Raw genomic sequence first — 27,097 nt, forward strand, 5'->3', positions numbered from 1 at the left:
CAAGCACACGGAGTTTAAAGTGACATTTTTTGGTGTTTTTTTTTTTTAACATCTGTGAGCAGCTTGCCTTCTTTAAACACTCTGTTTTGCCAGTGTAAGCTATTGGTCACAGGCTCCTGAAGGTAAGAACCTCAGGTATCTAAACCATTCAGATTTGTGGCTTCACATTTTCTTAAAGGTGCATTTATCCTTAAGTAGACATCTTGCTCCCCAAGTTCCTTGGTTAGTTCCAAAGCATAAGTGCAAGGGAGGGATTCTTTCGTATATAATATTGACTCTTGCTTTATCATTCACACACCTTACCCTTAATTTAGCCATGAGCCTAGTTAACTAGCCAGTTCACAGCAAAATTAATACATTTGTGCAACATGTCCTTCTGTAGCAAGAAAAAATATCTACTATATATGTTTAATGTTCAAGAGTTAATAGCCTTAGATAGTGTCTGAAATACTGCATTAAAGCAGCAGAAATACTGTAAGGAGGCTGGCTGCCTTGCAACACCATTACGTGAAAACTAATATCCCTTGAGGGCAGGAGCCATGTTGTGTTCTGCAGTAAGTTCATGCCAAACTGAAACTCTAAAATCCATGTTGAGTCGTAGAATTGTTCTCTTAAAAAAGAAAAATCCTTGTATACCAAAATGACTGACTCACTTTTTCCTTTCAAACTTCCAAAACCAAACCAAGCTTCTAAGTTAGGACATTTTCAGCTTGAAAGGTGAAAGACAAAGAAAATTATGAGTGACTATGTAAACTTGGGTTATGGGCTCAATCCAGTGTTTTTTTTTGTGAAGTTGGAGTAGATTTGTCATTGGCTTCAGTGAGGGCTGGATTTGTTCTATAAGAATAAAATTGTGCATTACAGTGCCATTTCCAACTGGCTGCACATATCGTTGATAGAAAATCTTTCATATATAGAAAATTTCTGAATTCATATTTTATTTTAAAGCAATTACAAAACTATTATTTTGTATTTCTTCCTTGACCACACTACAAATATACAATTCCAAAATACATGACATTGTTTCCCCTGATACAAGTTTGGGTTCTAGAAAGCACCCGTTCTAAGTGTCTGCCATTTCAAAAGGCAGTTGTGTATTTTGGAGGCCAAGATGCCAGACATTTATTAGTTGAAAGACCTAACTGCCTTCCTTTCAATTTGAACAACTAAGAGATGAATTGTATTGGTCTTTTCAAATAATATTGTTTCTTAAGAATTTGATGGATACTTGTAAAACAAATGATGGAATTCTGACTCCCTTTCTGTAATGCATATGATGTTGAGACACCAAAGTCTTGAAAACATGGATACAACCAGTGAAATTTCAAGACTGTATTTGTGCATGCTTCAAGGAAGACATTATGAATTTAATTTTGTACATGCTTCAAGGAAGACATTTATGGATTTATGATTTGACAAATAGCACTTGTTCTACTAAGACAATACCAGGCTAATGACTCAGTACCTGAGAATAATATTAGGGAGAAAATAGAATGGGGAAAAGATGGAGACAAGTAAATTTAGAGATTTCAGAGGTATAATAGCAATAGGCCCTAGAAGTAAAAAATAAAAAACTTACTAAATGTATTCAGAGTAAAGGGAGAAGTACAGTTTGCATTGTCACAAGCTCACTTCTAACCTTTTTCATTACTTGTTGGTTAGAAGTTCCTTACCAGAAACTGCTTCAACAATGACCAAATCATTTTGATAGGCTGTGTCAGTCTGATGCCAGTCTCCCCATGGAGTTATGGAAACATGAACACTGCCCAACTGAGTGGCACATGTGGTTTTGACAGGTCCCAGTGCAAGGGGAGCCTGGCATTAGGCTGTAGCAACCTGATGCCAAGCTTCCTCTGTACAGAGAGCTGGGTGGTACATAGGGTTTATACAGCTTCCTGCACATCAGGACCTGTCAAAACCCTGTGTGCTGCCCAGCTGGGTAGCACACAGGGTTTTGGGAGGTCCCGACCACACATTTAAATTTAAAGCATGATACAAATGAGACACAAAATTATTTCACATATAATAGAAAAATATTACATATATTCCATATAATGTGCAATAACTTAGTGGCTTGTTTACTGCATTATGCCTTACATCGAGTTGCACACGTCTGGGTTACTATTTAAAATGTAACCTGTGTCAGGGACCTAAGGGAGGGAAATCAAAGAGTTATGACGCCTTGCATGGTTAAGTGTTTGAAAGTTTTTTCAGGTCAGTTTGCTGCAAGCGGTATTTTTGTTGCAAATCATCTGGTCTTTTAGTGTGAGTTAATAAGTCAATTTATGGTGGTAGTAGATTTATTTGAATGTGGGATGAGTTTACCCACAGGAAAGCAGGTGTGGATGCCTCCCCATTGCAAAACTGTTGAATATCTGTCAAGTCCTCCCACTGCTTTCCCCCTCTACTTTACTGGATTGCCTACATTAAATTCTTGCATGACATTTATTTTCTCTGGGGTTATTCTGGCTGGATTTTACATTGCAATGTAAATTGCATTGCACAGCCAGCATCTGTCCTTCATGATTCCAGCATGTGTGGAGCTCAGATACCTGTGTCATATTCCTAGTTAATAATTGCTGAGTAGTGATACTGAAGCATGAGGCTGGTCTTGTGCTGAAGTCCTTGATTTTATTTCCCTAAGGGAAGAGGAGCATGTATAGGCATAGCTGAATTTTAGTTATTTAATACACAAATATGCTATGGCTCTCTCTCAAAATGAAGAAGTGACTCACAAAGAGCATCTTCTGCTAGATATAATGGATAACAGTTAAACTTTGAGGAGCTAGACTGGACTGTTGCATTTGATGGACACCATCAAAGAAAATCCTCTCAAGAGCATCTAGGAGAGGGATACTGAACACTGATCTTGTTGCCCTGGAGATCCAAAGGAAGTAGCAGACTTGCAGGCTCAGGATCTGTCTGAATCACACCCTCATCATTAACTGTGCCACAGCTGGAGACTGTGGGATCACACCTGGTGAGTGTTGTTTGGTATTGTAATATCCTTTAATAAATAAAGGAGTTGAAAATTCTTTAGTTCAGGGTCCAAAAGAGTTTGATCTCTGGACCTCCTGAGCTTTTCTACTGCCTTTCCATTGCTAAATATGGTGACTACACCAGATCTGTGTATGTTTTCATGCTGGATTCTTTCTTTTCATTTGTTTTGTTTTGGACACCAACATGCAATTGCTACTTAATCTTGCTGTGTCCCAGGCCAACCTTCTTAACATAGTATGTATCCTGTCTTGTCCTAAATCCACCAGTCTCTGACAAACAGGTTCTCCATTCAAGATGGTCACACTGCAAACCAGAACTTTTGAAGCAAGTGCTTGTTATAGAAGCAAATACAGAAAAGTGAAGGCAACTGAATCATTTATGTAGCTCACATTCTCATTAATGCTCAGTTTTTATCCAGTATGAGTTATAAGCTAACTTAGAAAAGTCTGAACACATAAACACTGCAAAAAGAAAAGTAGTGTAAGGCACTATAAAGATTTGATTTCCCTTTTGGGCTATTGCAATATTTTATTTATTTTGCAGTGCACTTTCTGCTGATCCTCAAATGTTAAGGAGAGCTTAAAATAAAAATAAAGCTCTGATTTCTCTCAGTTATTGCATGAGAGTGCAAGTTTCTCAGCCATTCTCATACAGTTTGTAGTCACTTCTACACTGGCTCTGGGGCACTTTGTGCCACTGGCACTGGCAAACCACTTATGTGGCACTTTGTTCACTGCCTTTTTGACAGAATCTTTCTGTGCCTTTTTGAAGATGTTCCTCAGGGTAACCTACTCCAAAATAAAGAAAGTCTGCAGAAATGCACATGCCAGCACAAGCACGTTAGAAATGTGCATCTCACCTATCTTTTTCTAACAGTTGAAATCACCATCTCCCTGCCATCTGCTTCATGCCACAGGCCCATTGGTCCTAAACGAAAAGGGGAATATTTGCAAAATGTCTCATCTTCAAGAACAACCCAAGACTAAGAAGGGCCTGTGGAATAGAATTCCAAGGTGGTCAAGAAAAAGAACATTTTCTCACTGTATTTTCTCACTGTTAGCTTGGATGTTACAATTTTCACTATAACTAGATTTTTTTTCTCTCTATCTTCCATATAGCAGTTGACGCCTTTGGATAACAGATGAAATGTCTGTTCAACCTATGTTGGAAGAAGAGGAGTTCAAATGATGACACATTCAAAGAACTTGAGCTCATCCAAAGAGAGGGATAGAAAGAAAGGTGTAGAAAAGATTATGGCCTAAAGTATGAGGAGAGGGAAAAGGACAGAAACTAGAAATAACTGCAGGGGTTGACAGAGTGAAAAACAAATGTCCGGGAGAAGAAGCCAGAGCCTTCATACCAGTCCCTTATCTCTGTATTGTTGGACACACCATTCAGTGCAACATCACCTAGCAATGGGACTTCTCAAGGCATTCTAGACTACAGGACAATAAAGAAATGCTGTATGACAACAGGTAGGGACAAGCCATTCAACCAGCATCCCACACCCTTAAAATGCCGAAAACAGTTTTAAAAACCCTATGTATGCCTAATTGTGACCCTAAAGTAAAAGTCTTGCGTCCACATTAGCTTTTCACTTTCCTTTCTATAATGTTCAGATCAGTTTGTATGCTCAACTATTTTACTCATGATAAAGTTAGAAAAGTCTGTATCCATTATTAATAAGCATTATTATGTGTGAAATAACTTTCCTCTTACCTTTGCATACACCCTCTTAAAATATCATAATACAAGCCATGTCCCACAGTAGTTACATAGTAGCACATGTGCTAAGACAATGAATAAAGTGTGGAACACTTGTAAACAATATGTATTTCTGTCTCCTCTGTGATCCTAAGCAGTTTAGCAGTGAGTACTACCCAACTCTAGGGCTGTTCAGAAAATCTCCCAACCTCTTCTAAGCCTTTGTCCTCCTTGCTATCACAGGGTTAAGGTTGAGCAAAACACAAGCAGCTGTGAGACAAGTATTTCTCATTAGGCTTCAGTGATCTCCATCTCCTAGATGTCAGTGATTCTCATCTATCTTTCCCTTTCTTTATTGAAGGCCCCCTCTACACTTTGCAAGTATTGTGCAATTAACCAGTTAATTGCACACTTACCTGGAGACCAGCTACACATGCCAAAGTAGCAATCATAACATAAAAAGCTCTAAACAGCTATAAAGTTAGACCTTGAAAATGTGTACTGACTTTATAGCTGGTTGCTACTGAGCTTTAATTTGCACGTCTCCCCTGTGGGGAGCCCGATCAACCAGGCCTGGTGTACCTCCTTGAGCCCTGGGGATTGCAGCAGCCATGATGTTCAGGGGTGCCTTGTACCCCTGAGCCCTAGGGATTAGGGCAACTGCAATGTGCAGAGGTTTTCCACACACCTGAGCTCTAGGAGTCATGACAGCTCTGATCCCCAGGGTCCAGGGGTTTCACGCACCCCCAGACCCTGTGAATCACAGCTTTCCTGACACCTAGGGGTCTGGGGTGTGGGAAGCCCTCAGGGCTAGAGGATTGGGGTGATCCTTCAGCCTCAGGGGTTTCCCCACACCTCTTGGGGGGGGCTTGCTGTGGTGATGATCCTATGTCCCCAGGGGTGCATGGAGGACTGCTGCATCTGGGAGCTCCTCAACTTGGGTGCATAGGGCTCCCAGCTGCAGGAGTTTGCTTCTTGCTGATGCAGGGGGATCAGGCTCCCTCTGAACCGGCAATAAGGTGTGATGGGATCCAATGTGCAATCCCACCTCCTGCCACACACATTGTGCATTACATCTCATCACATCTTTATCTGCATGTGTAGAAGAAAACAAAAAGTCTACTGTCATTCTGCAGCTACTTATGCTTCTTTTCCCCTTGTCATTGTATTTTAAAAAACACCGCATAAATGGTAATTTGGGATTCTCAGAATGACTGGAAAATGAAAAACACCATCAGTTTACATTAAGAGCTCAGGAAAAGAATACGTTTTTCTTTCTACTGCAGAAAACGATCCAGAATATGAAAAGATCCTGGCATTATGGACCTTTCTAGACCCTTCAAAATTTAGCATTGGAAAACCTTTCCTAGGATCAATCATACTTTGCAGCTCCATAGAGAAATGTTCATTTACACTGATGAACTTCAATGCCTTTGGGGCTGGGTGGGGAATGTTAGGGGCAAAGAATAGACACATACATTCTAACAGTGGTCTCCGTATGATTTAGGAGCTCCAAGCATGCAAACCCATTAAAAGCCTTCTATAGTTTGCTCAGGTTTTTAAACCAGAGGAAAGTAGCTTCTTAATTGCAATGCACTTTTCCATTACAACATTCCACCTACTTGTTTTACTAATACTGACCTGATTAGCTACTGATGAGTAGGAATCCAGCTTTTAATCTGTTGTAAAGTTCCTTTTGTAGGCAGTAGAGACATTTCACGTAGGTAGTCTGCCACTGCTGCTCAGGGGTGAGGCCTTTACATATATCTAGGAAAGTGGTTTTGGCCATCCTAGAATTTGGGCACTGTGCACATCACTATTCTGTTACACCAGTCACTTAGGTTTGTTTGAGTCCAAAAGCAGCTCTCCATTGAGTGGAATCAGGAACAGATTTAGAAGATTCCTTTAAAGCCCTTCGAATGTACAGCATAAGAAATCATGGAGTGCACACAGCTCAGCAGTGAAGCATTGTGCCATGGAAAGTTTGATGGCTGAAATTCATTCAAGACATCTTTGTTTTTGTGTAGCTTCAAAAACAGGAGGCAGTAGTACCTTGGCTGTAGGGTAATGCGTGGTGTGTACATGGCTATAGATTCAATAGAAATAAGTACAAGCTATTGGTGGGAGAGTAGTCTAAATTGTGTAGTCCAAATGGTGGCTGAGAGTAAAGGCTGCGTTAGATAATGACATAGGAGAGCTGAAGGAAGTCCAAGACAATTAAAAAAATTGTTTGTAAAACATAAGAAAGTGTCAGTGCTAAAGCTGTAATGTTCTATACTCTGTACCTTCTAAGATATATCTATAGCTTCCAAGACACATGTAAATACCCATCACAGCTAGTTACAGAGGGACGAAATTTAAGGACGTAAAAGGTCCATGTAGCCAAGTGTTCTGCCTCTGGTAGTGACAAGTAGCTGCGTTAGGGGAAGACTGTAGGAAACAAGGAACATGCAGAATGATCCCCTCCCTGTCCTACCCCTCCCCCCAACGCGAGTCCATTCCAGTTTCCTCACTTCAGGTATATTGTGGAGAATGCAGGCAGTTTTGTTTCCTGGCTCCTGATATTTGGCTCTGTTTGGACTTCACCCCGTGGATTGCCTCCTGGATTGGTACTTGGCATCTGATCCCCAGACCTGACTAGACTGTGCCATGGACTCTGGCTTTGGTATATTCTTCCTGCCCTTTGACCCAGCTCCTGGCTCTGCTTTCCCATTAGGTTTGACTGCCTATCCCTTAGTCCCATACACCTGGTGGCTCATGACTACCTGGAGTATAATGGAAAAGAACCAGTTGTGCTTTATATAATCCAAGGCATGGCAAGATGGGTACAGAATGGGTATGTGGGTCCCATTGATGGTCCCCATGTAGTTCAGGAAGCCCATCTGTTCAAACTCAGTGATGACTTTCTGCAGGTTCCCAAGCTGGATGACCTGAGGCCCCAGCTCCTCAAATATGACACTCTTGTGCAGTTGTCACCATTGTCTACCCTAGACTAAACTGTTTGGTGATAGAATGGAGTCTGTTGGTGTGCACCAACTTCCAAATCACCAGGGCAGTGCGTCTTTTGGTGGATGTGGGGTGACTGAAGTCCTGAGTCATTCTCCAGCAGGATACCCATTACAGGGATGTGTGGGGAGCAGATTGCTCCTCTGCCCTGGGCCCTGACCCTGCAATGTTACTGCCCTGCAATCTTGGCCCCGGCCCTGCCTGCCCATTCAGCTTTCACACACCAATCCCTGCCCACCAAGTGCACCCTACCTGTGGGGGTCTCCATGGAGACCCCACCTGCTCACCCACTTCATCTGGCACCCCAGGTGGTGGGTACAAGTTGTACAGGCCCAGGGCAGGATATGATAAATTGGCATTGCCCTGGGCTATCCCTCCCTCCCCATCACCACTGCACTGAGCGGTGTAAACAGATGTGACAAGGCTGAAGCTGGGTCAGCATGTCCCCCCCCCTCCCCCCCGGCCCTTAGGAGCGCATCAAAACTCCTCAAGTGGCCCTCTAGCCAAAATAATTGCCCACACCTGGCTTAGCACACGTTCTTACTTTAATACTGCATAATTTTCCACAGATTTAACACATACTAATTGTCTCGTGACAAGTCACCTAGTCTTTCAAAATGCAACCAGGGCAGTGGTAAACTCACTTTTTTCTTGGTTTGGAATGGTAATGGAAAATGACTTTCACCCCAGCTGGACTATTTAGTTTCTAAACAGACTGTCATTACTGTTCAATGCCTGTACACACCCTACAGTTCATGGCAATAACAGGCCAAACAGGAAAAATAGGAAGAAACTGTCATGTACATTCATTCTCCCACTGCCTTTTGTCACCTCTGACTCCATTTCTCCTACCATGTGATTCTTTTTCCAACCACCTTCCCCCACCACACCCATTACTTCACTGCAATTGTCCTGCTGAAAGGACCACTGAGCAGAAGCTGGTAAGCACACCCTACAGCAGTCTGAAGGACCATGAGGCATGTATGACAGAGCAGCTGTTTTTGATATGGCACCAGGGCAGGTAGGGTCAGATTCAGTTTAAAGATATGTGAATTGTCTATATTGCTTAACCGTAAGGCTTTCTTGCTTCTGTTTTATTTGTGGTGCTAATATACATCCTCCTAAATTACATATGATTGTCTTAACTACATTGCTTTGCTCCTGAAAATTACTCTGTCAGATGCAAAACTAGTGACAAAAAACAACTATATTAGAGTTGTCTAATTTTATTGATTGTTGGAAGTTTTGAGAATAGTGACCTCGATGACTAGGAATAGTTTCAGGTTCTTACCTTACTGGAGACGGTCTTGCAGGTCATATTAGAAAAATGAAAGCTAAACTTTCCTCCTAGATTCACTGACTGTTTGGGGAATTAGGGATATATTATTGCTTAGAGGGAGTAATAATAAACTCTAAGACATGTATTCTTTCTGCCATACTTTTCTTAATATTGCAGACCCTTAGACCTACCTTCTTTTTGCATCACAGATCTCCAAAGTGGGTTATGACTTAAGATAAAAAAGGGTGGATGGATTTGTGCTGTATTTAAAAGAAAATGTTCTCCTCATAATCCTTTTTGAATAAAAGATAAATTTAAGACAAAGGGTGAATTTAGTTGATATCTTCAGTTTATTGGGAAACCTCATATAGTTATGCCTGACTAATCATGTAACTTCATTGTTGCATGCGTCGTGTCCTATCTCTCAGACTCATTTTTGCCTTTTATTTGAAGCTGTGTGCTCACAGCTTATCTGCAAGCACTTTTACTCCACAGGACAGAGACCATTGCATTTGTTGGTGACTTAATGCTATGGTTATATAATAAATATTAAAATGGAATTTGGGAGTTATTTATTGCATTCTTTCCCAATACGCGAATGGTTAGAAAATGTAGCATTTGGATAGCATAAAGATTTGTGGTTACACCCATGAGGACTAAGAATTAATTCCTCTGAATGCAGTGCTTATCTGTGATGGATATAATATGGATTATATCCCTTACTTAAATATTTTTAGAATACCATGAATTGAAAGAGCACTACAGAGCATAAATGACTTAGTGTGATTGCAGCATTTCATGACTATCCACCATCTAAACGTAAATGTAAGTTACAAATGCCTGGGGAAGCCTAAACATTCACTTCAGAGACACACCAAGGAATACTGCTGTCTGTTCCTGTATTTCTCTTAGGTACAACATTAGGCTATATTTTTATCAACATAGGATGTGAGAAATTAAGTTTATTATGTTTAATTCTTTATGTGCTTCATCTGCATTCTTAAAATTCCTCTTTAGGAGAACTGCACTGGTACTAATTTACTGTAGTGTTCTTGGTCAGGATATGCAGCTTGTAAAAGCAAAGTTCTGCTGCTGGAAGGATTTGAAAAAGGACAACTTTTCAAAATAATATTGAATTAGATTAATGTTGTGGGACACATTTATCTTGCTTAATTGTTTAGGAGTCATAGGCCAATAGGAGAAGAATTTTTACGCTTGTACAGCATGCAGAGTCAGAGAGCTGCTCTATAGGTTTTGTTGTTGCTATTTTATTTTGTCAGTATTATATTTCTCAGAGACTCTTTGGATAGTAGGGGATTCACAACTGCACACTGCATTTCCACCCTCCCCCTCTGTGTAGACTCTAGACCTCATGGAGAGTGTGCTGCAGGCACTCTGTTAGGTGAAAAAGTGCTGCAGATGTGTTTAAATTTACCTCCTCCCTGGGAATCAACTTTTTAATGGCCCACATCTGGATCTTCTGGCATGGAGAAGGGCAGGGAGGACAGGAAGGCCAGAGGATTATTTAGCTTAGAAACTCCCAGGCCTCCCTAGTATTAGGTCCTGTAACTTTCATCCTTTATGCAAACTACCAGCCCCTGCTGAGTGATACTCTAACTTAGTAGGGCCCAACCTTTTTGGTAGGTGTGCCACAAATTAGCTGCACACCCTTCAAGTGCCACTCTGATTTCCACCCCCTGTCCAATTTGCTGCTCCAATTTCTGCTTCATTCTAAAGGCTGTCCATACCGCTTGGGGCACCCATGCCACAGTTTGGCCACCCCTGCTCTAACACATACAAGTGGCTATCTGTTGAACTATAACTCTTTTACGATCCTTGGCTCTGTTTCTATCCTGTCCACTGACATGTTTTATGGACTCGGTGAAGTCTTGAAATATTCTTTAAAATGTGAAATCTACACAGTTGGGATAGTACAGGTGCATTTTGTCTTGTGGTCTCAGTGAAAAACATTATTTGCCTGTAATTTTTACATCAGGCATGGAACGCAACTGAGCAAGTTTTTACTGTAGCTTCTACTAAGATACTTTATTGTATTTATAATTTCATTGAGTTTTTCATAAACTGGCATTCTCTCCATGGCTTTTCAGAATTTCATCCTGCAAAGCTGCTTTTTTCAAAAAGAACTAGGCATATGCCAGATAAATTCCATTTGTGATTAGAAACATTTGTCATGTACCCAAACTGCCAAGTTAAGAAAAGAAAAAGGGCAGCTATATAAAATTTTGTCAAGAAAAATGGAAGTAGCCGTAGGAATCGGCAACATGAATAATTGAGAAAGATGCACTCCTCAGTTACTTAGAAACTATGCACATTTGCAGCTATAAAACAGGTTACTGGACAGAAAACCTACAGAAGTGAATAAGAGATTTTTAAAATTTGGTGTACAAGGATTACAGACATTACCATTCAAAGCTAAGCAGGCAAAACTGTCCATAAATTAAAATTTCATGAAAATCTGTTTTGCTTAGCTTAAGGATCATAACTGTTTTTATCACATTTATCAGAAGCCATTGAGTCTGTAAAGAAGAGAAGGATGGCTGCATGCCCTGCTTCCTACCTACCACCTAGCTCTCATAGTAATCATTAGCTTTAATAAATACAGGCACACATGAATGAGATCAGCAATAACATACTTTAATGGTAAAAAAATAAGTAACCTCTGTAGAAGAGACTTTTAACTAGCTGTTCCCTGAGGGAGCCTCTGCCAAATCCCAACTCCCTCAGTCTTCCTGTTAGGGAACATCTATAAATTATAACTAGGCACTGAAGCTCTCAACACATTGTGTTAACAGCACATACACTGGGAAATGCATACTGTATTTGCTCAAATAAAAGATGACTCTCTCAATAATAAAATTCTGTATGTGGACAATTTATAAATTGGTTGTAATTTTCCAGGCATAGAATATAATTCCCACTGCTACAACAGGGAGAATAAATTTGGGGGTCAGGTAACCCCTTTATTCTCTTCCTTTTTTCCTCAACTTTTTCCCCTGGCAACCCCTTCCCCCCTCATTTCCTGCTCTCCCTGAGTACATGGAAGCGGTGCAAATTTGAAAACAATAACCTTGAAGTCAAGCAAAGCTATAGCAATTTGCATATAGTTCCCATGCACTTAGCTAATCCAGAACTGATGCATGCTACCTTGTTTTGAAAGCGCTGCAAGTTTTAGCACAGGTAGTCCATAAACATACTTTTGAGCAGTACTTTGGCACCTGCTTACATGTAGTACAAACTTTGTAGGATATTGGCTCAAAGCCAAAGTACCCATAGCTCAATAGGCTGGACCCCAGCAGAGTCAACAGCATGTCAAACCACAGAGACCCCACAGCTCAGCACTGCTCAGTATGTGTGTGTACTTCAGATTGCCCCCACAAACTATCCATGTACTAATTAGCCCCCCACTTATGCCTAGAACTGGGTGTTGCTGTTATAAATACCCAGATGCTCCAAAAATGTATATGCAGATGAGGTTACAGGGCAATCTGGCTTCACCTCATGTAGCATGGGGCCACACAAATTGAAAGCACCAGCATGTTTGTCCAATGTGGGCCATGTGTTTTATAATCATGCTCAATGTTGGCTGCATTTAATCAACTTCATAGTTTCCATTGTTGAGCACATGCTGGTTTTGGCAGCAGTTTAATGACAGACAATGTATTTAGTGATATTTTCTTACATGAGATCATACAGCGAGGGGCTTTTTTTCACCATGCCAATTGGGGGAAAAACCCTTGTCTTGCATTTGAGTAAATACGGTAATTAGGAAGACAAAACAGGTGGGAAGGGGTGGAGAACAGTCGAAGTACATGATATGCTTCTTTAGGAAAGGACAATAACATTTTGAAAAACAAATGTGTACATGAATGGTACAGTTTTTGTTTTGGGTTTTTAGGTTTCTGCATAACCTAAATGTATTTGTGGAAAAGGTCCTTGCAGTGCTTTAGGAACTGATGTAGCATGGCATATGAGCAGGCTATGCTCTGTGAGAGTGTGAGCAAGAGTGAGTGTCAGAGCTGTGCATGGGGGCATGTGACAGGCCCAGATGCTCCAAGAGGTGCAGTGTTTATATGGTTTATTAGAGTGCATGTAATTAAGAGGCCGGGAGGTGCATCATTACAAATCCCTCCCCACAGAACCTATGCTGGATTTGCACAGAAACTAAACCTGTAGACCAACTAAAATGTCCAGGCATCTCCTGTTTATGAGTTCCCAAGACATCAAGAAAGGAAGCATATTTTGTGGTCTTTGGTTTCATTCTTGTTAATTAACTTGGAGAATTTCCCCTAACAATAATTAGTATGCAATAAACAGGGTTAGAAACACCGAGCATCCCCCCATTCCTGCCCCAATAATATGTACCAAATACTGATGCGCACATGTGCTCTTCATAACTCTGTTTCCTTAAAGGCAAGGAAAGTAGTATAAATAATGTGTCCTTTATAAGTAATATGTTCTCTCCATATTTCTTTATTTTAAAAACTAAAAGTATACACTTTTGATATAGTACCCCAAACCACAAATACCAGCACTTGAACAGAAGGAAACACCATCCAGCAAAAATAACAGTTATTGGGTGTATCTACACAAAATGTTTCCTGTGCACTAGACTAATTAGCTATGCAGTAAACACTTTGGCATCTACATGTACACCCCTATTAGGCTGGAGAAAACTAATTTACTCCACAGCAGGATAGTATTTGTAAATACTATGCCTGACTGGCTGGGGCATGAAGGTGCTTCACTGCCTGTCAGCTAACCCTGAACTGAAGCACCCTTGTGCTCCAGCCAACCCCTCTCCAGCACATTGAGCCAGGGGGAACAGCTTCAGGTTGCCTGGACTCAGCATCCAACCTGGCTCAACATGCTGCGGTCCTGGGGCAAACATTCAAATGGCAATAAACTCCAGGCACATGTTCAAACTCCAGGCACTCTCAGGTGTACCTGGGAGTAACAGACTCTGGAGCAATAAACTCTGGAGTTTATTGCTTTGCATTAATTTCACATGTAGACATGCCCACTGTCAGTTAAATAATGTGTAATATGTCTCTGAAGGTTTAAAACAGTCTCTTTTTCCTACAGCATTCTTCCATTCATAAATACAGTCTGATCCTGGCAATGAAATAAAAGGTATTTGTCTGTCTATCGGTCTCCAAAATCACATTGCACTGAGGTTCATAATAACAAAATCAGCACTGGGACTTTCTTTGACAATACCTAAGTGACTGAAAGTCTGAAAGCTTGGAGGTTATGGGTATTTTAGACAGCTATCATGAAACCAGACTTTCTTATCAAGCTAGAACCGGGGGCCTCCGCAAATACTATTTTGATTTTCAAGTCTTCTGCTCCCTTGTAGTTTTATTATTACTACATGGCTTTCACATGTTACCATCTTGCTACATTCTTGCTACCACAGCACATTTTTGTTCCTATTTGTTTCTCCATCTTTCCACCTCTTTTTCTCCTCTATCACCCCTTTTCCCCTGGACACAGGTAAATCAGAAATTGCTTAGGTCCTTTGTGATCCCGTTGTTGATGAAGCCTTTCAAGATTCTTGGAGCATTAAGTTTTCTTCTCTGAAAATCGAAAATGAAATGCTTGCATGTTGTGTGGGAAGACCCTTTTTCACTCATCTGTCCACTAAACTTATAATGAATAATTTGCAATTATAAGCAATAAACTTATAATGAATAAATTTAGGTTTTGTTACATTTTCCCTGTTTTGCCAGAATTAGAGAAATCTTGCTATTATCCAGTGTTCAATGAAAAGGAAAAATCCACAATATCATCCTGCATAATAGAAAAATAATGAACTGATTATATGAAAATAAGTCCTGTAATGTGCTTCCCAAATTTCTATTTTAATTGGCTGTGGTAACTGTTCTTTAGTGGGCCAGTATTCCTGAATATCCATTCCAGAAATTATTGAAATCTCTCATGCAATGAGCTTCTACTAGAACTTTTTTGTCAGACTTTGCTAATATAATAAATACATGTAACCTTTACACAAAGTAATTTAGAGAAAAGTACCTTCCAATATAAAAATGTATTTTTCTTTTTCTCATTATCTAGGATTTTTAAAACCTCTCTACAAGTTTATCTTACTTTAATGCTACTTTAATTTCTTATATCCATCCAAGTCAATAGTTTCCTAAGCAAGTAATTTGATCTTTGTATAAAGTGAGATTTTTATCTGTTTGACTAATTTTTTGTTCTGTGTAGTAACAGATGGGTTGCACTTAGTTCAATGAACCAAATGAGAAAAGAGCAGAACTTGCAATGTTTTACTGTTGATACTGCATTTTTATCCACACACAGTGGGTTAAATTAACTTTCTGACTATTTAAACTGAGTGTTTACACTTCCCACAGTTAGTGACTAAACTAACAGCTTTATACTAACATTTTACAATGTTCTTTATGTAAAAAAGTAACATTTTCCTTGCTGTGTTCATGTGTGTGTATGTGTGTGTGTGTAATATACATTTTCTTATTCTGTGTATTATTGTCCCATTGAGGCAAGAACATTTATAAGGCTTTGAAATAGAGTAGTTTTCCACTGGAGGAGAAATTGGTATCACAGAACCGGGGTATTTTCTGTTGTAATATAACTACAAACTGTGCCCAAGACTTATTGCCTTCATTTGACTGGATTTTTTTTCCCAGGAGAACTGCTGAAGACATTTCTGGCTGTGAAGCATAAAACTAGCTTTCTCTGTTAGTTTTGTATATTACTTTCACCTTGCTATACATGTATTATCTGTTCCTGTCTCCCATCAGTCCACTGAAAATGCTGATAGATTAATGTTTACTCTTGTAGCTTGGGTGATTGGGTTGCAGGTGGGGGAGTTAAAACAGTCCTTAGTCATTTTTCACAGTTGTTTTAAATATATTGGAAAAATAAATATTGACAGTTTTGCAATGTAAACCTTAAACAGGCATATTGCCCACTGCAAGTGTGTCTGAAATGCAGTGTGGTAAATATCTGTAGTATACTGCTGTTTAAAGACTGAAGCTCAAATTTTTAACTGGATATGCAACCCTTTTTACAGTGTATGCTTTGTGTGGTCCCAGAAAAATAATGGAAGCTGAGATACAGAGCATTTTTTTTAGATGCCTTAATATATTCGCTTGCATTATAACATAGGGGGCTCAATCAAGATGGTGGTTCCATTGTGCCAGGCACTGGATAAACACAAAAGAGAAGATGAGCATCTGCCCTGAGAAATGAGAGGATAAATGGAAGCCCAGAAAGATAAAGTAAATTTACCAAAGTTATAAAATCATAAGGCTAAAAGAAACCTTAAAAGTTCTCTTGTCTGAACCTCTGCCAGAGCAGGTCCATAGTTGAGCTGGGAGTAGAACCTGAGAGCGCTGGAGCTTCTTCTGCTGGACTGCCCTGCTGTTCCAAAAATGAGGACCTAGATTCTAGTTCACCTCTCAGGAGTGCAAGTGGAGTAAGTGCCTAAGTAGATGCCTGTTCAACCCTGCTTACGTCCTTGAAACCCTGTTAATACAATAGATGGGTGGGCCCTCCTTGCCCAATGTCCTGTGTCACAGTGGCAGAGAGTAGATGCTGAAAGGGAGGGTGAACAGGGTATGAATGGGGTATGTACCTCCTCCACTTGCAGCCTCCAGCATTTAAGGTCTAGGAAGTTCTGATTCAGAGGCTGTATGCCTTAACTCCCATGCTCAATAGCTACTGATGCACCTTTCCTCCCAAGAATTTGTCCGAGCCCTTTTTGAATCTGGTTAAATGGCCAGCTTCCACAACATCTTGTGGCAGTGAGTTCCACAGTTCTGTTACATACTGTATGAAACAGATCTTTGTGTTAGTTTTAACTTACTACGTACTATGTAGTTTAATTTCATCACACCCAGTTCTTGTAATGCAAGGACAGTAAATAATAAATCCTTATTTCTCTTCATCATTTAGTATTTTGTAAGCCCTTATCACATCCCCACTTCCAGTGCTTGCTTTCTTCGTTGCCTTTCTGTGTACCTTCTCTAGTTCTTCTATATCCTTTTTGAGGGGTGAGGACCAAAACTAGGCATAATATTCAAGGTCTGGATGCACCTTGGATTTATACAGGGGCACAAAGGTACTTTCTCTTTTGTTTACAATTCCATCCTTAATAATTCCTAACATTTTATTTGCCTTTAAATGCTATGGTAGGCTTTCAGAGGGGCTTTAAATCCACCCTTTGTTTCTGTATATGAAGACACATAACATTTTATATATCTCAAATGTATATTGTTTTGTAGTTTATGTATTTCTTGTAATGCTGGGGTTGTTTAAGCTTGTTTGCATAATTCCTCTTTCTAAATAATCAGGCTTTCATTAAAGTAATATGTGACTTAATTAATTTCTTCTCTTAATGCAAACAACCTGCAAACTCTTCCAAGTTGCTTAACTGTTTGGTCTAAAAAGGGTAACATCGGTATTAGTAGTGGGATCCAGTTTAGAAGGAGAGAAATTCTAAGAGGATCTTCCCATTAAACAAAGATGGAACACATAATGGCTGTGCTTGCAGAACTCTAAAAAAATACAAAATTAAAACAGGACCCAAAACAGCATCTAGAGACCTCACAGGAAAAGATGAAAACAGCATCTTAAGCTTTCTTTGAAGTGATTGAGAGGTGACTTGACAGCAGAGAACTTGGAACTTGCTAAAAAAGGTGAGCTGCAGCAAGAACATAGAGATAAATTCAACCTGAGAAAAAAAATCAAAGTCAGCTGCCTTGGTGTGGAATGGGTCAGCCAGAAAAGACTGAACAGTTGCAAAAGTTTTCTATTTCATAGGGGCCCAGAAGGGGAGAAGTCAGATTGTCCCAGCTTAAATAGTTCAAACCCTATTAATTCTGAGAGAAAAACTCCCTGGGGAGCTTATTTGGAACAATTCAACATTGCAGCCTGAATTAATGTTTAGAAAGATGGACAGAAAGGGGACATTCCTAGCAGCCAGACTTAGTGCTCAAAGAACTGATTTCCAAAAAGACACAGGGTTTTTCAGATTTGGTACAAGTCCTTGATAAATGGTTTGGAGGCAGCCATTAGTCTGAGCTGGCAGAACAGACCTAAAAGCTAATACATACAGATACCAACAAGGTTTTCTGAGATTATGTCATAATTTTAAATCAGATGGAAATTTGGGGGTTCAGAATTTACTAGTTAGGACAGCATATTTCTAGGGTAGAAAATGAGAACAGGACAGAAGATTAGTATTTGAAATCAGCCGGCAGATTTCACAGAAACAACAGACATTGCTCAGATGTTCTTTGAAAGAAGTTTTCTCCAGGAAGCTGAAAGGAAATTAGATCATGAAATAAAAAATTCCAAACTACTTTTGGTGGGATGGGAAGTTGGTGATGTAAAAGTGTCCTGACAGAAACCCCTTCCCCCCCATGTAATTACGTGAACAGTTAATTAACTACTTTCATATGTAACTTGTAAATTATTTCTCCCTCCTCTTTAAGATGGATCAGAGTGGGGATTACTGTTTGACTGTGTTGACAGGAAGGATGGAACAGAGACAGAGGCTGGTATGGTGCTGAAAGCTAAATAACCTTACCAATTTAAGGACTCTGTTGGCTGTGATAGCTCCCTTAAATTTAGTCTAAACAGAACTGATGATAGTTGAAAAAATGGAAAATCATTGCCCAAAGACTAAAAACCACATGCAAGTCTAGGGAGTGGCAGGCTAAGCAGTGTAAGGCAAAGATCAGCCGTTTACTTCTCATAGGTTAAATCCAGCCTGCACAGTGCTTGGACTGGCCTGTAGCAGTACATGCAGCTTGGCCTGGTGCTTCCCCTGTCTCTGCTTTGTGCCACGCCAGCACTTCCCCCTGCAATGCCCCCCACCCACTGCACCCCCACCACATCTCTCATCCCCTATGCCACATATTACTCACCATCACCACTGAATTTAGCTTTTGCTACTACCACTGGGGACAGGAATCAACAGTGTGGTGGAGATGCTGCATGGTGGAGGTGGCAGCAAGCAGTCTGGGTGTATGAAGGGGAGTGATAGCCCATGGTACTAGGCAAGAGCAGCCTGTGGCTCTAAAATTGGTCACCAACCAGTCAGTTGAGATTGACGGGTGGATCCTGGAGCCTCTTGAAGTTGGTTCTGAGCTGGGGGGCACTGAGTGCGTGTGCCTCACCCCCCAGGCCAGCAGTTCAGTTGGTGGGGGAAGGAAGAGGTGGAGGCCCAGAGGCATGTGCAGCAGGGCTTTGGGCACAAAGCCCAGCCTGTAGTGGCCTCTGCCATGCACAGATTGGGGGGCACATGCCCCCCCCAAACATGGGGAAGCACCAGCAGCTGCAGTAGCTCTGAGGTAGGGAATGGGGCAGGGGCAGGCCCTGCACAGCTGGCACGGGGCGGGAGATGGAGCTGCGAGTGGCTCGTCTTGGGAGGTGTGGACAGGGAGGGCATGCAGCCCAGGAGGGCACAGGGGGCGCGTGCCCCTGGATCTGCTTGTGGGGCAGGGCAAGTTGCAGGCTGGGGCTGGGGCTGGGGCTGGGTCAGTGCCAGCTCATCACAGTTGGGCGGCTGTGGCAGTGCTGGGAGCAAGGCCATGTGGGAGGGCATAGCCCCCCAACTGCTGCTCCTAGCACTGCCTGCCCCAAGCACAAGCTCGAGTCAGTCCAGCGCAGCACCTCACCCCCCAAGGACTTGGGGGGGTAGGGGCTGGCGGGCGCAGGGGAGGACAGGCTGGAGCTGCAGGCTGAAAGGCTGTGCCAGGCTGTTCTCACCAGGCCTGGCCTGCACTCCCGGTGGGTGGCATCAGTGCTGGGAGCAGTGGTGGGGAGGAGCTATCCCCTCCCCCCATAGCCTCGCTCCCAGCGTTGCTGCTGCCGCAGCCCAGCCAAGAAGAGCTGGCACCATCCGAGCCTGCCCTGCCCCGCCAGCAGATCTGGGAGCATGCACCCCCACCCACCCACACCTGCCGTGCCCTCCCAGGCTATGTGCTCCCCTTCTGTGCCTCCTGGATGAGCTGCTCATGGCTCCAACCCCTGCTCCACACTGGCTGTGCAGAGCCTACCCCTGCCCCATTCCCTACCTCCCTGCCATTGGGCGGGTGGTGGGGGACAAATTGAAGCCCCAGCAGGGAAGGAGGAAGTGGGGCTAGGGCTGGGGCCTCAATCTTCCCCCTGCCCCATGGCCCTTTTCTCTCCGCTTTCCACAGACTTACCTGCTGGGGGTGGGGGTTAGATCTGTAGATCTTCGGTTCCTTCTAAATTCCAAAAGTGATCTTTGACGTAAAAAGGTTGGAGACCATTGTTGTAAAAGGTTGCTGGCCTCTGGTTTTAGGGTTTTCCTAGGAGTTTCATAAGAAACACAGGGTATTGATCGAGTTGAGGAAGAGTAGTGTGTGCATGGCAGAGAAGAATGCAGAAACATTATGAAAGCAAAAAAGGCAGGCAGCCAGGAAACTTCAGATGGGCATTGGCAGTGTGGCTCTGGAGAAAAGGTAAGGAAGATGGCTTTTGAGAAAAGTGGTGTCTGGGAAGCAACTTTGAACTGCAAGCAAAGAAACTGGTCGTTATTGCTTGGTCTGTACTGTGCTCATACAAAGGTATACTCTTATGTATAAAAGAAATAGGTGAAATTGATTCCTCCTCCTCCTTGCATGATTTCAAGTATTGACTAACCACTGGTGAAAGGGGTTATGCTATAAAAATGCAGTGTTTGGAGAAGGAAAATTAGCATTTATTTCTTCAAAGAGGAGAATATTTGAGCCTTTAGACTTTATTCAAAGAAATTATGAGCAGCTAAACAGATAAAATATTTCAAAATTAATGACACCGTTTTGAGAGTTAAAACAAGCATTTCCAAGCTACTTATAGAACGCAGAATTATAAAGAATACGAATGTACTAAATGAACCCTTTAAAAATTCTAATGAAATCTAAGAAATTAATAAAATGACTCAGAATGAAAGATACAAGAGTTTGTGCATCCATTTTAGACATGTCGGTGATATATTTAGAATGAGGCATTCTAAGGGTGGAATCAATTGGGTTGCAGTGGTAGAAAATGATATTGGTTGACATGAAATGGCCTGCAACTCAGCTCCATGTTTATATAGATAAGTGACTAGTTTGACCACTGTACAACAATATAATGCAGAAGGTTGACAATACAAAACAAGCAGCAAATGATGCACTGATAATGGCAAGGACAGGTAGGACTATTGACATAATTGTGACTGTTATGCTAGCAATATCAATCTTTCCTGGTTTAGTAAGCTGAAGACTGACAAACTGGTAAACGTAACTCAAGCAAGCCTAATCTAAAGAATATCCCTAACACCTTTGCACAAATTAGGAGCACTTTGTGCTATCATAATTAAAATTTAAGAATATGAAAATGAATCCTTGGAATTGGTTGTGAATGTTTGTGTGGTGAATCTGAATTGTTTTGAAAACTTTAAATTCTGAGGAACAATTTACAAAAAAAAAAGATTTGTGCCTTCTGGATATTAAATACAAGTCTCAAAATGTGTGATAAATATAATGCATGAACTACAGGAGAAGCCTAACTTACATGTGAAGGTAAAAAGTTTAAACTGAACTCCATTTGCTGAAATTACTTACAGTGAACTACTGAGCTAACTGCTGAAAGCAGACGCCGACAGTAAAAAGAAATCTGAGCGTAATTAGCATATTCTAGCTATCTGAAAAACAGGACTTCCCTGCGCAACCAAACTGTATTTGGAAAGTGAACTTAACACTCTTCACATGTTGCTTGTCCATGTAGAGTGAGCTATGTTAAGAGCCTATCTAGCATAATGGGCCCATGATCCTAATTTGGGTGCTACCATAATGTTAATATTTATAACTGCAATCTGCAAAATCTTCTTTTAAACATGACGCAAAGTGTATTACAGAAATCAGTGTTGCTGTATATAGCTGTTGAAAATACAAATGCTTGTTTTAACCCTCAAAATGGTGCCCTTAATTTTGAAATATTTTATCTGTTTAGCTGCTCATAACTTCTTTGAATCAAGCCTAAAGACTCAAATATTTTCCTTTTTGAAGAAATAAGTGCTAATTTTCCTTCTCTCTTGTTTTGGAAGGGAAACAACTTGGGAATAGTGTTTAAAAGTGGTTCCAGTTAAACCAGTTTTGTAACATTGTTTGGCAGGCCAAACTGGATCAAGGCCAAACTATGTTAGAACTGTGTTTTAAAACTTAATTCTAAGATAGAAGCATTGCTACAATAGTGGGGACCCAAGGAAGTATTTGATAATGATTTTCCCTCTCTCCTTCTGGCCAGGCAAAATGTGTTGGGGTTTGCATTATCTGGAACTGTGATTTAAACTACATATTACAATTCCTCCTGGTTACATCTCAGAGAGGATGGGATGCATAACTCCTATCATTCTGACAAGTAACTGATGGAATTTACTGTCTAATAAAGTTATTAGATAACAGTTTGTGCTTTCATTCAGTCTAGATATTTAGCAGTATGGAGTCAATTTTTTGCCATGTCAGTTGTTTTGAAAGCATTGAATCAAACACTATCTCTATTTTCCTCAAAACCTTTTGATCCTCTGAAAACATATCCATTTAAGCTGCATTGGTTTATCTTCCCTTTGCTTTAAAAATACAGCTTGCACTATAAAAGGATGACTGCAGGATATGATCTATAAGAGTTTGTGTAAAGTGATGGTACATCTTTTTTCCCACAGTGCAAATGTCTAGACTTCCATGAATCTTTCTAAAGCTGATATCCAGACAAATTAGTTCCATGAATTTGAGCCATGTCAGTCTCAAGAATTATCCAAATAAATCAGGTCAAGTCATCTTTACTTTTAGCTATAATACGAAATACTACTCATAAGCTGAAAAGCTGACATATAAAATATTGCTCATCAGCTACTGTCCACTTCTTTGTGTAAGGAAAATCTTAAATCATCTATTACTATGAGCTCTTTAGGATATTTTCCATTATGTTCATAGTAATTCAGACTTCATTTTCATGGTTTATAGATTACTACACTTGATATTAGCCCACTTGATTATACAATACTTGATGTAGGTCACATGGGGAAATCAGTGGCTAAAATTTAAAATCATGCAAATTAGGTTCTCAGCTTTGTTAAGAATGTGTCAGTTTATTTTATGCAATCTTTTATAGCCAAATATGTAACTCCCTGCTCTTTTGCATAATTTCAGAATGCATGCCAATAGCAAAAGCTTACTCTTTTCACATTGAATTATTCCCATCTGTTTTTCATTGTACATAAAAATATCTTTTGTCTTGCTAGCTGTGCATTATTTTAATACCACTTATTAAATTTGGCTTATTATAAAAAAGACTAATTCACAATGTATAGGCAATGCAAAATAACTGGAAGCTATTTCTTTTCAGCTCTTCCCTGTTGCCACCTATTCTTTTAATGCAGATGTCCCAAAACATTGCTAGATAGACATGCCAGTGATCAGTAGTGATTTTCAAGTAGCCAGCTGAATGTAAGGTATCACACAGGGAGAGACTTTATATATTACATTTTGTGGGATCTATCCCTTAGCTCCTTACTACACAATACCAAAATAGATTTTCTTAGTCTCTTAGGGCTGAAGCAGAGGCCCCAGGCCCCTGAGGTTTAATATGTTTAATACTGAAGATTTTGCTTTTGGAGGCATTTAAAAAGAATATTTTGCTTGTCTTATCCTGAGCCTACAATACATTCCAACAAGCTTTCCCTCCCAGTGGAGTGAAAGCAGAAGCATTTTTTGTACATCTTAATGGGAAAAAAAAGGTTAGACTAATAACAGCTAGATTCAGATGTAAATGTTTTGAGGTGATATAGTTTTTCTATTGCATCTGTATAGACATGGCAAGTTTATTGGGACCACTCTTAAAAGGAAAAGGATTAAATTTTGTCTTTTAACAACAACTTTTCAATGAGTTGTGAAGACTGTACAGTGGTGTCATAATGTCACTCCACTGGCAGGGCACAGTGCTACAGCCACACTGCCACTATTTCCCTAGAGGCATTCCTTGCCTGTTCTGTTGGATTATTGCTCTGCTTTCCAGCAAGGTCATAACAAAATTTCAACCCAAAGGTGTTCAAACGCACATGCAAAATTAGACTCTCTTTTCTCAGCTCAGCTCCTAGATCCTATTCTTCCCTTCAGGTGGAGTGACCCCCTGCTATGGCCTAGCTTAATAACTCAACAGATCCTAGATAAACCCAAATAGTCCAGTGCTTAGCCTAACTTCTCTGCATGGAGAGATTTCAGTCCTCAGAACCTGACTCCAGCAAGGCTTCTCTGCCCAAGTGACAGCAGTTGGTCTGCATTCCTTTCCAAGCAGCACCCAGCTTAGCAGGCTCTCCCCTTCTACCTCCTTCCTACGGGCCTGACATCTACTGCAGCTGTAGCAGGCAGGGCTGATTGTTGGTTCATTAATCCTTCCCATCCTTTGTGGGATTTGTATTCCCTATGACAGGTACCCAAACACGAAAATAAAATTGTTGACTAGCCTTAATGCATATCAGTCAACTATGATGCTAGACAGATAACATTTTTTTTACATTTCTTTGGTAACAAGAATTGCCTGACATCTCACTGGTGCTTCCATAATTTTTTTTTATGGTGACACAGATTGTAAGCAAATAGATTTTGTTACCCTTCCTTACATCACATTAAAGGAAAAATCACATGATAGTAATGGAATCTGTTGCTTTATTTTGGTGGAAACCTCTTAGCTGTGTGGTGGAAGAGTATGGAGAGCTTGAGCTGCATGCACTCTCCAGCCATCCCAAGCAGGTGCTCTGCAGGCTTAAGGCCTCTCAAGACCCTGGAGGACCTGCCTGCTTTCTCTGCTTACAAAGAGACACCCCAGGGAATCTCAGGGTGCCTCTCTGTAAGTGGGGAAGTTAGGGTTCCCGGCTCAGCTAGAAATGTCCCCTGTGATCGCAGGAGCAAGTCTGACTCAGGAGAAAACTGAGGAGGGGAGGTAGCTAGCCCTGTGGCCAGAACTAATCCCTCTTGTTTTAAAGAACTATTACTCTTTAGGTGAGGCATTGAACAATTCTGCTGAATTTAAGGAGTTTCTTTGCTTCAAAGAGAAATCATTATCTGTCATATTCTTCAGTGTATTCCTTTCACCCTTCCTTAAGGAGAGGGTGATGATTATAAGGACAGCCTAAAGGACAGCCTAGTTCTGTTGGAAAAGGCTTCTGATTATCTAGATGGGGGGCCTCAAATAGGGAGGAAATGATGAATACTGTCTACTCAATAATACTTCTTTTAAGCTCCTTCCTTCTAGGTTTTGAGGCAGAGGAAATGGTGACCATTAAGAGAACCCCTAATGAGTACAGCCAAAGACTCTATTCCAGGTAATGTGGCAAAGAGAATCCTTGGTGGTTTTTACTGTACTCCAAGAGTAAAACTGGGTTTGGTCTTAATAATAAGAGTCCAAAAATTGTTTGCCTCATTAATCAAAATCTGAATGCTTATTTTATATGAAAAATATAGGAGTAGAAGACTAAGAAAACCTTAGAAACTAGACACCCAAAAAGGTGTATTGCTGAATCTAGAGAGCTCTAAAGAACTGTTTTCCTACTAGAATTGTATCATTTCATTCACACATTAATAGATTTGTTGTAGGGAGCATGAAATACAATTACATTAACAGGTCAAAGTTCTGCCCAGATTTTTCAGATCTCTCTGATCTTCTAAAAATGGAAGAATCCTGATTTTGAGAACTTTTTGGTGTTTTGGAACATACAATTTACTTTTTCATTTTAAAAAAGATCCTAAGCATCAAACTTTGAATAGCTTAGAGAGCCATGTTTCTAATATGATAGGTTCAAGTTAGAGAAACTGCTTCCAACTGGATATTTAGTTACTTTCATTAAACATGGTACAATGCTCTAAAAAACAGAAAGGGCTTCCTCTTACCCTTCTCAGTCTGTATATAATTAGTGTTCTTCTAACATGAATTTGATTGTATATTTTTTATATTCTAACTTAATAGTGGAACAACAACATTTTAAAAATTATCCTAATCAAGCAGGAATGAAAAAAATCCATGTTTCAGGACTCTAAGTCCATATCTAAAAATAAGGCAGAAAAAGCTCTGATAGAATCACTCTAATGTTTACCATGAGCACTATTTAAATGCTGTTACTTTTAACACACACATTGCATCAGATGACCTTTAAACTTAAAAATTCACTACAAAAGCCAATATACTACTGACTGAATAGGGGGCTAATAGGGAGTGTTATGTCCTATCATCCCTTGACATTTGTCCAAATCATCTGTTGCAGGATTATAGCTACTTTTTTTACCTGAGTCACCCAGGTAAGACAGTGGAGTCAGCTGCACATTTCATGTGACAAGATGGACTTTGACATGAGCTGATTATCTGCCTAAACCTTACATGATTGCCATATGATGGTAGGGGTCAATCTTTCTGGCAGGCGTGCCACAAATTAGCCTTGCACCCTCCCCAAATATTACTCTGATACCCCTCCCTTTCCCAGTCTGCTGTCCTGCTCTGCACTCTCAACCTCTTCTCTTCACGTGATCTGCTGCTCCAGGTAAATTGGTAAAGAATTGGGAATTGGTGAATTGTTCTGCTCCCTGCTGCCTTCTGTATGCTCCCTGGCTGATCTGCTACTTTGCTTTCTTCATCCTGCCCTATCTGCTGCTATGCTTCCACCTCCCACCACCATTTGCCATATGCCACGTAGAAAGGCTGTCCCGCTTGTTGGGTTGGTCACCCTGCTGTATGATATTGCACATTTTAAAACATCCTAAACACTTAAGTAGATATAAATGATTTACTACTAGAAAGCTCAGATTTTCTTGGGCCAATCATTAGGGTAGAACTGGGAAAAGAAAACAACTTGTTTGGCTATGCCATGTCAGGCATGTGAAAATGGTGAGGCAGTGAGAAACTTCTGATAGCAAAACAAATGGTAAAGAGCTGATAAAAGTAGAATAATATTGAATTTGGAGGACTGACTGAAGGGCAACTCATTTTTATTTTAGCTTTCCTGGAAGACTGTAGTCTATAACTTAAATGGATATGCTAAACAACCATTTTAGCCTCTGTAGCAAA

General features: G+C 40.6%; 1 long non-coding RNA gene across 1 annotated transcript; it reads left to right on the forward strand.

The window, feature by feature from the left end:
- Window positions 1–2,107: 2,107 nt before the first annotated feature.
- LOC109304056 lies at window positions 2,108–4,834 on the forward strand. The gene is made up of 3 exons (XR_002099283.1): window positions 2,108–2,980; window positions 3,749–3,839; window positions 4,119–4,834. It is a non-coding gene; the product is annotated as an uncharacterized LOC109304056 (long non-coding RNA).
- The last annotated feature ends 22,263 nt before the right edge of the window (window positions 4,835–27,097 follow it).

This window comes from Gavialis gangeticus, unplaced genomic scaffold, assembly GCF_001723915.1.
Source record: "Gavialis gangeticus isolate Ggan-Ray unplaced genomic scaffold, GavGan_comp1, whole genome shotgun sequence".
Lineage (NCBI taxonomy): Eukaryota > Metazoa > Chordata > Crocodylia > Gavialidae > Gavialis > Gavialis gangeticus.